Here is a 9,312-nt window from a genome sequence, read left to right on the forward strand (position 1 = left end):
GAAAAGTAGCAAAATGTTAATTTTGAGTTCTTATCTATAAAATGGGGATAAGGATGCCTCACCCTCAGAACGGTTGTGAGCCTCAAACTATATAATGTCCAACAAAGGGGCGAGTGTGGGAATCGCACCTGCGTCTAAATGGGCGCTGTGACTTCTGCTGGTCCCACCACCACGTTGTATTCGTCACCTGTATTTCCTACAACTTGCTGTCTATATGGCAAACCGAGTTGACATAGGAGGCTCCCCTGGCTTCCATCACACAGATATACTGGATGACATATAATTAAAAAATTGCAAATACATATAAAACTTGAAACCAAGGGGAAGCCTCAGATTGCAGAGTTGATGGGGCTCATAACTGGAGCGGGGGATGCAAGTTGAAGTGCAACGTGGGAAGTAGGAACGGGGGTAGCCGGTGGAGCTTCCTTCTCATAGTTAGCATCTGACAAAAGGTGTCACTTCTATGAACGGGACAACCTAGTGGGTACCCGCTCTGTGCTCTGGGTTCCTGATCTTGGAATGCCCACCTCGTGATGCGTAGAGTCCATATTTGTACTGCAGAAACTGAGGTGCAAAGTCTGGGAAAGACATGTCTGGAAGCAGCTGAAGCCACTTGTCTCCAACAGATGCAAGTCACAAACCGCTGCCCAGGCATCCCTCCCCCGCAGGATGCTCCGGGTGCCCACAGGACACAGTTCTCATGCAAGGTGTGCTTAGAGGAAGAAACACAGAGAGTACACAGCACGCGGGAGAATTCGCCTTCCAGAACTACAGATGACAGAGCAATCTGAAGAAGGGTTTAAAATTAGGACCGTATGTTTACATTTTTCAACGAGACGAAGGAATGGACTCCACAGGCAAAAGCAGGACATTGTGAAGGAGCTGAACAGGTAGTTTTAAAAAAAAGGAGCCAAAGGGAAATTCTGGAAATGTAAAATAGAGTCATGGAAAGAAGAAAAGAGGTTTTATAGCCTCTGTCCCCATTCCTTAGGCAAGCGTCTTAAGCATCTACAGGTTGTACTACTTCCAGTCTTCGGAAATAAGAAAGTAAAAGATATGACAAAGTTCCCATCTGCCGTCTCCATCGTGAATTTATAATTTATTGTGGGAGAGAGGTCCTAGAAATAAAAATAACACGGAGCGTTTATTCATAGCTGCTCTGCCCAGGCACGGGGCTAAGCTTCTTTGCCAGCGTCGGCTCGTTTAATTCTGAGAGCAACTCTTTCAAGGTCTGCCGTTCCCCAGCCACGGGGGGAGGAGGAGGCTCTGGGAGAGAAGGGACTGTGCGGCCCCAACATCGCTGGGGCTGCTGGTGCTGGGCTGACCCTGGTGTGTGGACTGCCGAGCCGGATCGTGTAATCACGGCGCAGTCAGCTCTGCAGAGCGATGTCAGGCGATGGACGGTACGACGGTGCAGCCCGCATGCACAGCTTTCACTCTGGCCGTGATTGGGTCTCGCATGGTATCTGCGTCAGTTGCCAAAGGCGTGAAGATCAATTCCATTCAATGATTAATTTGGTAACATTAAACTACTTTATGAAGGTTTTTTTTGGCGTACATTCCATTCTGTTAGCTCTTTGGCCATAGTGCCTGCCTCTCCCTGTGAGCCCTTACACATGACGATGTCAATTATGGTGTCCCTCCTTCCCGAGTATCCCTTTTGGGTGGTATGAATGATTTTAGTGAAAAGCTTGCATCCCTAATGGCAAATTCTGGGACAAAAAATCAAGTCTGGCAAGAGTTGCTGGTGGCTGCCTGAGCTCTGGGGGCCCAGTGACTCTTCTGCCACCAGGAGCTTGGGAGATGCAGGGAGGCGCATCCATTATGCAGATTGATTAGGCTTCAGGGAGTGGTGGATCAAAGATGCATGGGGTGTAACAATTGACGGAGTTAATTGTAGTTGTAATTAATGACGAAGAAGCCCTTTAAGAATTCAAAATTAATTCAAAAAGACACCTATAAGGATACACAACAGGTCCGACCATCTTTAAATGCTTCACATTTAATGCATATTTATCAGAGGGAGGTTTTTTTTCCAGATGTGCTTTTGGAAGAATAAGTGAAAAAACGTTCCTGAAATATCTCAAAGTACCTCCCCCGCCCCACCGAAGGGAGAAAAGAAGGATAGGATTTGCGAGTGTGCTCACATATGTCATAAAGGATGTTGAAGAGCAGGTCAGCAGGGAATTAGGCAGTTGATCATCAGGCAAATTGCTTTAAGTTCCGTGATTTTAGGTAAAGTCGCAAGTTCCCATCCTAGATGTGCTGGGCATCTTACTTCACAAAGGAAAGAGGTAATTTGGAGTGTAGAGGAAGGCAGGGCTGTGGGGACCCTCAAATACATTTGTAGTGAGAAATGTTTTAAAAATCTGCAGCATGGGAGAAAAGGAGATTAGAGACCTCGGCCATATGGCTGTGCTGGATGAAAGGCAGCTGCAGAATCTTCCACAGTGCTTCCGTTTAGAGACACGACCTACTGCCCCTCTCCTTGAGTCTGGCCAGGCTCTGTGACACTTGACAATAAAATACGGCAGAAATGACACTGTGTTCCTTGTGCCGGTGTCCAGGCACAGTCCTTAAGAGACTGGTCACTTTCCTTTTCTGTCTCTTGAAATACTGGCTTTGGTGCAGCACCACCATGTTAGGAGGAAGCCCAATCAACCATGTGGAGAGGCCCCAGGTGGGCAGCACCAGGTGAGCTCCAGGCTCCAGGCAACACAAACTTGGCAGCCGTGCAAGTGAGCGATCTTGGAAGTGGGTCCTCCAGCCTCTGTCAAGCCACCCTAACTGACCACACCAAATGGAGACTAGCTGTCACTGCTGGACTCGGTCCACATCATGGATTTGTAAGGGAGGAAAAAGTCTGTTGATGGTTTAAACCACTAAGCTTTTTGATGGTTTATTATGTGGCAACAGGTAAAAATAAATCAGACAAATAGTGAAATGAGCCATGTGGGAAACTCCTTTCCTGTCCACACACATATAAATGTGTAAAATATAAGTAAGTAAATAAATACTTTATCTATTATTTAATTGATAAAATATTTATTTTTTAAAGAAGCACACAGATTTAACAGCAGTACTGGGTGATCTCTGGGTGTTAGATAACAAGAGAGAACGCGTAGCTTAGCGGTGAGGGGATGTGAAGCCACCTGTGCCTCAGAGGTGTTAGATCCAGACACATGCCTTAGGAGCTGGGGTTTTAATGCCTGCTCTGGGTCTGGAGTGAAGACTGGAGGATCTGGTATTTAAAAGGCATCTAGACCTGGGCTCTTTGCAAAAAGCTTAGAGTAGCGAAGAGTTTATCTGGTTTATGATAGGAGATAGAACAACTCTGCCAGGCAGCCTGCAGCAGCAGAGCAGGACCAAGCTGCCTTAGGCAGAAACAGTTCCTCCCAGGTGGTGAGAGCCCCAAGCCCAGGCTTCTTTGAAGTCTAAACCCACACAGCGCCGTAGTGCAAAAACCCTGAAATGAGAACTTAAGGTCCAAACTGAGCTGGAACCAGTGAAGTCATGAAGCACTTCTAAAATGCTGTCCCATAGAAACAGCTTCACACTCACGGGAACCAGAACTAAGACAGAAGAAAACTCTGATGGGGGATGAGCTGATAAAAACGTACAAAGCACAAAGAAAACCAGTCATGATGAAGGACAGTCAGTAGAAACCATATTGGAGAATTCACCCCTGAGGAACTAGAAATGACAGAACATCCTAACGGGGTTTAACATAAGTACAATAAAAAATGGTCAAAGAGATAGAATTCATAACTGACAAGAGGGCCTTATTAAAAACAAAAGGAAATTCTTAAAAATAAATTGAAATTATAGCCTTGGAAAATCCAACCAAATAATAATTTAAAAATCTCTCAATAGATATTTTATGTGAAACGCCTTACACTTCCACAGAGAGAAATAGAGCATTGAAAGGTACCCTTGAGCACAGCAGACCCAGAATGCAGCTCAGAGAGGGGAAATGAGGAAATACAGGCCCATTCCCCCCCTCCCCCCAACATCCTTCAATTCTGCTCTTTCCTGGAATCTCAGGGCCAAGTGTATAGGTAATTCCCTTTACCCTCAAATACACGCTAATAATGCTCTGACTTTGCATTCCCTTTGTGTTCTGGCATAGAAGGGTTTTCTTTCTTGTTCGGAGTTTGGCTTTGTTTTATAAAATGGTTTTTGTCGTTAGGATCTATTCTGCATTTCTCTATTTTTGCAGTGGGGAGAGGGCCATTGGCTCAATTCATCACTTTCTGCTCCCAGAAAGTAGAAATATTCCAGGGCTGCACTGTGCAGTCCAGTAGCGACTGGTGGTAAGAGGCTCTGTACCTTGAATTTAAATAATTAACATGAAACAAAATGAAAACTTCTGTTCCTCCATGACCCTAGCAACAGTCACGCATGGCTGTGGCTACTGCACTGGGCAACGCAGATATAGCACATTCCATCACTGTGGAAACTCTGTTGGAGAGCTCTGCCCCGGAATGCCCGAGAAAATCCAACGAGGAAGTCACGAGGAGGCAAGTTTGGATTCTCCATGAAAGGAACCTACTGCACAGGGGCAGTGGACACAACATGGTGGATGACGCCCTGCCAGGGGGCTGCGGGGAGGTTCTTGTTTGAGTGGAGGTAGTGCTCGGTGGTTTGAGAGGCTCCTTCAGGAAATACCAGCATGGGGGAAGTGGGCTGTATGTACTCTTGGTAGCTCCAAGTCCTCAATGGTGGCCAAAGATGGAGCGAGGAGACCAGAGAAGGAAGTGAGCAGCTGCCTGGCCCTCCTCTCCTCCTGGTGAGTGAGAAATTCCACATCTGTAGGATCTGGGCACTGGAAGCTCAGGGAGCCATTTCCAGATGTTGCTAAATCACACCAAAACCCACAGCACCAGATTGCAACAACACGGATTCTTGTAAAAGCACACAGATTTTGACATGAACCGCACTTCAAAATTAAGCAGAAACAGGGCATTACGACAGCTTCTGGTGCCTGTGATAGGAAGAGAGGCGATGAGCAAACTGTTCAAACAGGAGCAGAAACAGTTGGCTGGAGAAGTTTGCCATTGCGGAATGAGTGAAATGGAGCGTCTTACAAAGATTGCGCCCCCGCCGGGCAGCGGCGCTGAGCGAGGAGCTCCTCTGTGTGGCAGGGGTGGCAGAGCAAGATTTGAACTCAATATATCCTGGGTCGAGAATGCTGGAAAATGCAGCCCTCAGTTTGTCAGAGAAGCGTGGAAAACCGGTCAATGTGGCAAGGAGGGGGAGCTGCTAATTAACTTCTCGTTTTGAATCACCCAAGTTCTTGTAAATACCAGAGTGAGGCCCGAGGGCCCTATTAATCTCAGGCGGAGCGACAGAGCCTTAGAGGGGAGAAAGGAGGGCTGTGGGATGAACCTGAAGGAGCCAGGGGCACAGAGCCTAATTAGAGACACTGGGCTGGGCTATCCCAGAAGCTTCATTCATTCACTCGTCACCTATGCTGAGAGCTGGGGTTTCAGAGATGTTCAGGACCTCACGTCTATCCTGATGGGGTTCGCTGTCTAATGGGGGAGGAAGAGAAATAGAGAGCATGGCTAAAATGCATTTGGGGAAAGGCTGTAGGTGAGGCATGCCTGAAAGCTGTGAGGACATAGGGAGGACTTCTCAGAAGAGGTGCCGTCTGAGCTGGGCCAGGAGAGTGTTAGTTTCTGACGGTTGCAGTGACAAAGCACCATGAGCGTGTGGCTTAGAACATAAACTGATTCCCTCACAGCTCTGGATGTTAGAAGCTGGGAATCAAGCCATGGGCGGGGCCGTGCTGCTCTGGACCCTGTAAGGAGGGCCCTCCCCAGCCTCTCGCTGCCCTGGTGTTTGCCCGCATTCTTTGGCCTGTAGACGCATCACTCCAAACTCTGCTTCTGTCATCACGTCGCCATCTTCTGTGTCTCTCCCTCTGTGTCTTGTAAGGGCACCAGTCACGTTGGATTAAGAGCCCCCTCTACTCCAGTATGGCCTCATCTTCGCTAATTACGTCTGCAGAGGCCCTGTTTCCAAATAAGGCCACATTCTGAGGTGCTGGGAGCTAGGACTTCAGTGTATCTTTTTGGGGACACGATTGAATCCAGGACAGAGGGACAAGAGGGACTTCAGCAGCTGCAGGAGTTTCCCAAGTCAGAAACCAGAAGTCCCCCTACACTTGCCACTCTGGATCCCCACAGCCACTGGGTGCAGCTGGGCCCCCTGGCAGCACTGGGCCTTGTCCTCCCCGCCTTGTCTGGGCTGCGGCTGGCAGTCTTCTCCTTGGTCTACAAACACCCCCAGCCCCTCCCCGCCCCAGCCAGAGGGACCTGTCTAGAACACACGTTTGACCTACTCAGAATTCCTAGGGGTCCTTATCACTTGCAGGATAATATCCAAGGCTTTTCTGTGACATGTGGGGGCTCGGCATGGGCTGTTTCCAGCTCATCTCTCCAGCAGTGCAGTGTTGTAAAAACAGCAGACATTCACTGGGCTCTGGAGCACGCCGCGGGCACCGTGCAGAACCCACGTGCTCTCATTTACTCTCACAACAAACTTGGTGGGTAGATGATTGCGTCCACTTTGAGGAGGAAATGGGGACACAGAAAGTTTAATTAACTTGAAAATAATATTTTTTGAATGAAAATAAAACTTTTGCAGGACACACAGTCAGGAATCCAAAGAGCCCGGATGCAAAACCCGGCCGTCACATTTGAAGGCACATGCTCTTCGCTCCTGTTCACTCCGGCCTATTTGCACATCCTGCCATGGACAGTGCACTCTCAGGCTTCCCCACGTCTGCTTCCAGATGTTGATCCCGGGACTCCTGGTCTGTGCTGGCCCACTTGCTGTCCTTCCAGTCTCCATGAGGATGTCCCTCCCCCAGGCGGGGGAAGACCCAGAGACCTGCCCACCCCCTCCACTCTCTTCCCCTCCCTCCCCTCCTTCTTCCCTCTCCTCGTCTTCCTTCTCCATTCTTTCCTTCCTAGTCCTTTCTCAAGATCTCAGTACAGAGTTGGGTTAATCACATTCTCCAGTTCCTCACATAAAATACAAGGTCTTCTTTTCTAAAAAAAAAGTAAAATAAAAAGATTTAATACTTTTCTTGGGTCTTTAAATAAATACTCATTCATGAGATGTTGTTTAAAATTTTGTAATATGTTGAGTTAATCATTATTATTTTTCATAAATGTTACTCTGCTGAATATAATCATTAAAAAATGTTTTGACCCTGGGTATATATTTTTTTCTGTTTGCTGTTTGTAATTGCTGGAAGTTCTGCAAAAACATAATTCTGCATATTTTTTCATTTTCGTGTGACGGGCATTTAAATAATAGAATTTTTGTTCTGGGAAAACCTTGATTATCATTTAGTTTTTATTGAATAATAAATATATACAAGAGACACATGTAATACGTGAGGAACGTATAAAGAATAAAAGTTAAAGGAAGCGATTCTGTGTGTACCACTCCTCGTACATAGATAACTGGGAAGCTCAGAAGGCTGTGGGTCATGCTTGGTCCCTTTCCCTTTCTCTCTCGCAGGTAGAATCGTTATCTTGAATCAGGTGTGAATCATTCCTTTGCTGGTTCTTTACTACATAAATAATGTATTGTTTAGTTCTGGCTGCTATGGAACTGTCTAAAATGGAATTGTGCTGCATGAATTCCTAAGTGGTTTGCATTTTTTTCACTCAGCATTGTAGGAGGAGGTCATAGAGGCAGGAGGAAGTCAGGGCAGCGACCCCCTGAGCTCTCTCCTCCAGCTCCCTCACCTGCTGCCAGTGCCTCCCACTCGCTGAGCCCAGCTGGAGTCCCAATGGCAGGGAGCCCTGGGTGATGTACCCTGGGTGACTTAGACTTTGTCCCCAGCAGCACGGAGCAGGGCAGAGACGGCTAGAGACGGGTGTTGGGAGTGGAAAGGAAATAAGGATGCCCAGCACACGCGACTCCAATTTGACCAGACAGCGCCAATGACAGCTCAGAGTGTATTCACCTCTGTAAGAGTTATGGCCGCTCCATAGACTCCCGGACGCCTGGCGTTGTCTGACCTCTTCGTCTCTGCATAGCAGGGGGAGGCGAAATGCATCTCATGGAGGCTTCCGTCCACCATTCTGCAACGGCTAAAGGGGTGGGCACCTTGTCACGGTGATGGGCCATTTGCCTTTGTTCTTGCTGTAAAGTCCCAGTGAAACCTGAGCCCATGTTCCTATCAATTGTTTTCATCTTGATTGACTGGCTGATTCATCCAAAATTCTTTACTGATCACCTTCCAAGTGGTGCCAAATCCTGTTCTAGGTCTCGGAGATGTAGCAGGGAACAAAAGTGACAATAACTATGGCCCTTTTGGAGCTTAAGTTCTACTGGAGAGAGACAATGATTCAAGTACACAGTATGTTGTGTTGTAACTGTGTCAGGAGTGTGATAATTATGTGCGTGTGCCTCCTAAAGCTCTTAGAAGTGTGCTTGAGGAAAATGAAGGAGGGAGCGGCGCAGGACGTGCTGGTGGCACTTTTCCATATTGCTGTTCAGGATGTCTTGTCGGGAAGGCAAGACATTCAGAGCCGGTGTTTCCAACTCCTGTTCTAGCTTCTCACCCTCTTCATGCTCTTCTCTCTTATTTTTTTCTTGCCAGAGTTTTGTCATTTAACTAGTATTTTCAAAGCTTTGCTGATCTTTTCTATCATTTATTTACTTTCTCTTTATTCATTTAATATCTTCGTAAAAACTTATTTTCTTCCTTCTATTTTGTTTGATGTATTCTCTTGTCCTTTTTCTAATTTCTTATGTTGGGTGCTTGTCTCATTAATTTTCAACCTTTCTTCTTTTCTAATATGAGCAGTTAAGGCTAGAAATTTCCTTTTAACGTGCTGACTTAGCTGCATCTTACCAGTTTTGATATTTCACTATTTTTTATTTCTAATTTCCATTTTAATCCTTTTCTTTTATTCCATGTTAATTTAAAGTGTGCTTTTAGTAGACTTTTTCAAATGTATGCAGTCTTTCTAATATTTTTGCTATTTCTAACAACTTTTTAACTGAAAAATTGGTCTGTGTATTCTTAAACCTTTGAAATTTGTTAAGATTCTTTATGGTCTAGTACATGCTAATGTTTATAAATGTTCCATGTGTGCTTGAAAAGAATGTGTATTCTCCAGTTGTTTTTATTTTTACACGAGAACAAGCTTGTTAATTGTGCTATCCACACATTGAGTATATTTACTGATCCTTACCTGTTCCATCTATTAATAGCTGCAAAACATGTAATAGAATTTCCTTCTATGACCAAATATAGTTCTGTCAATTTTAGCTTTATATAAT

General features: G+C 46.0%; 1 long non-coding RNA gene across 1 annotated transcript; it reads left to right on the plus strand.

Annotated features, from left to right (window-relative positions):
* The first annotated feature begins 4,463 nt into the window (after positions 1-4,463).
* On the plus strand, positions 4,464-7,093 carry LOC138921227 (uncharacterized). The gene is made up of 2 exons (XR_011433639.1): positions 4,464-4,789; positions 6,652-7,093. It is a non-coding gene; the product is annotated as an uncharacterized lncRNA (long non-coding RNA).
* Positions 7,094-9,312: the final 2,219 nt, after the last annotated feature.

Source organism: Equus caballus, chromosome 28, assembly GCF_041296265.1.
Source record: "Equus caballus isolate H_3958 breed thoroughbred chromosome 28, TB-T2T, whole genome shotgun sequence".
Lineage (NCBI taxonomy): Eukaryota > Metazoa > Chordata > Mammalia > Perissodactyla > Equidae > Equus > Equus caballus.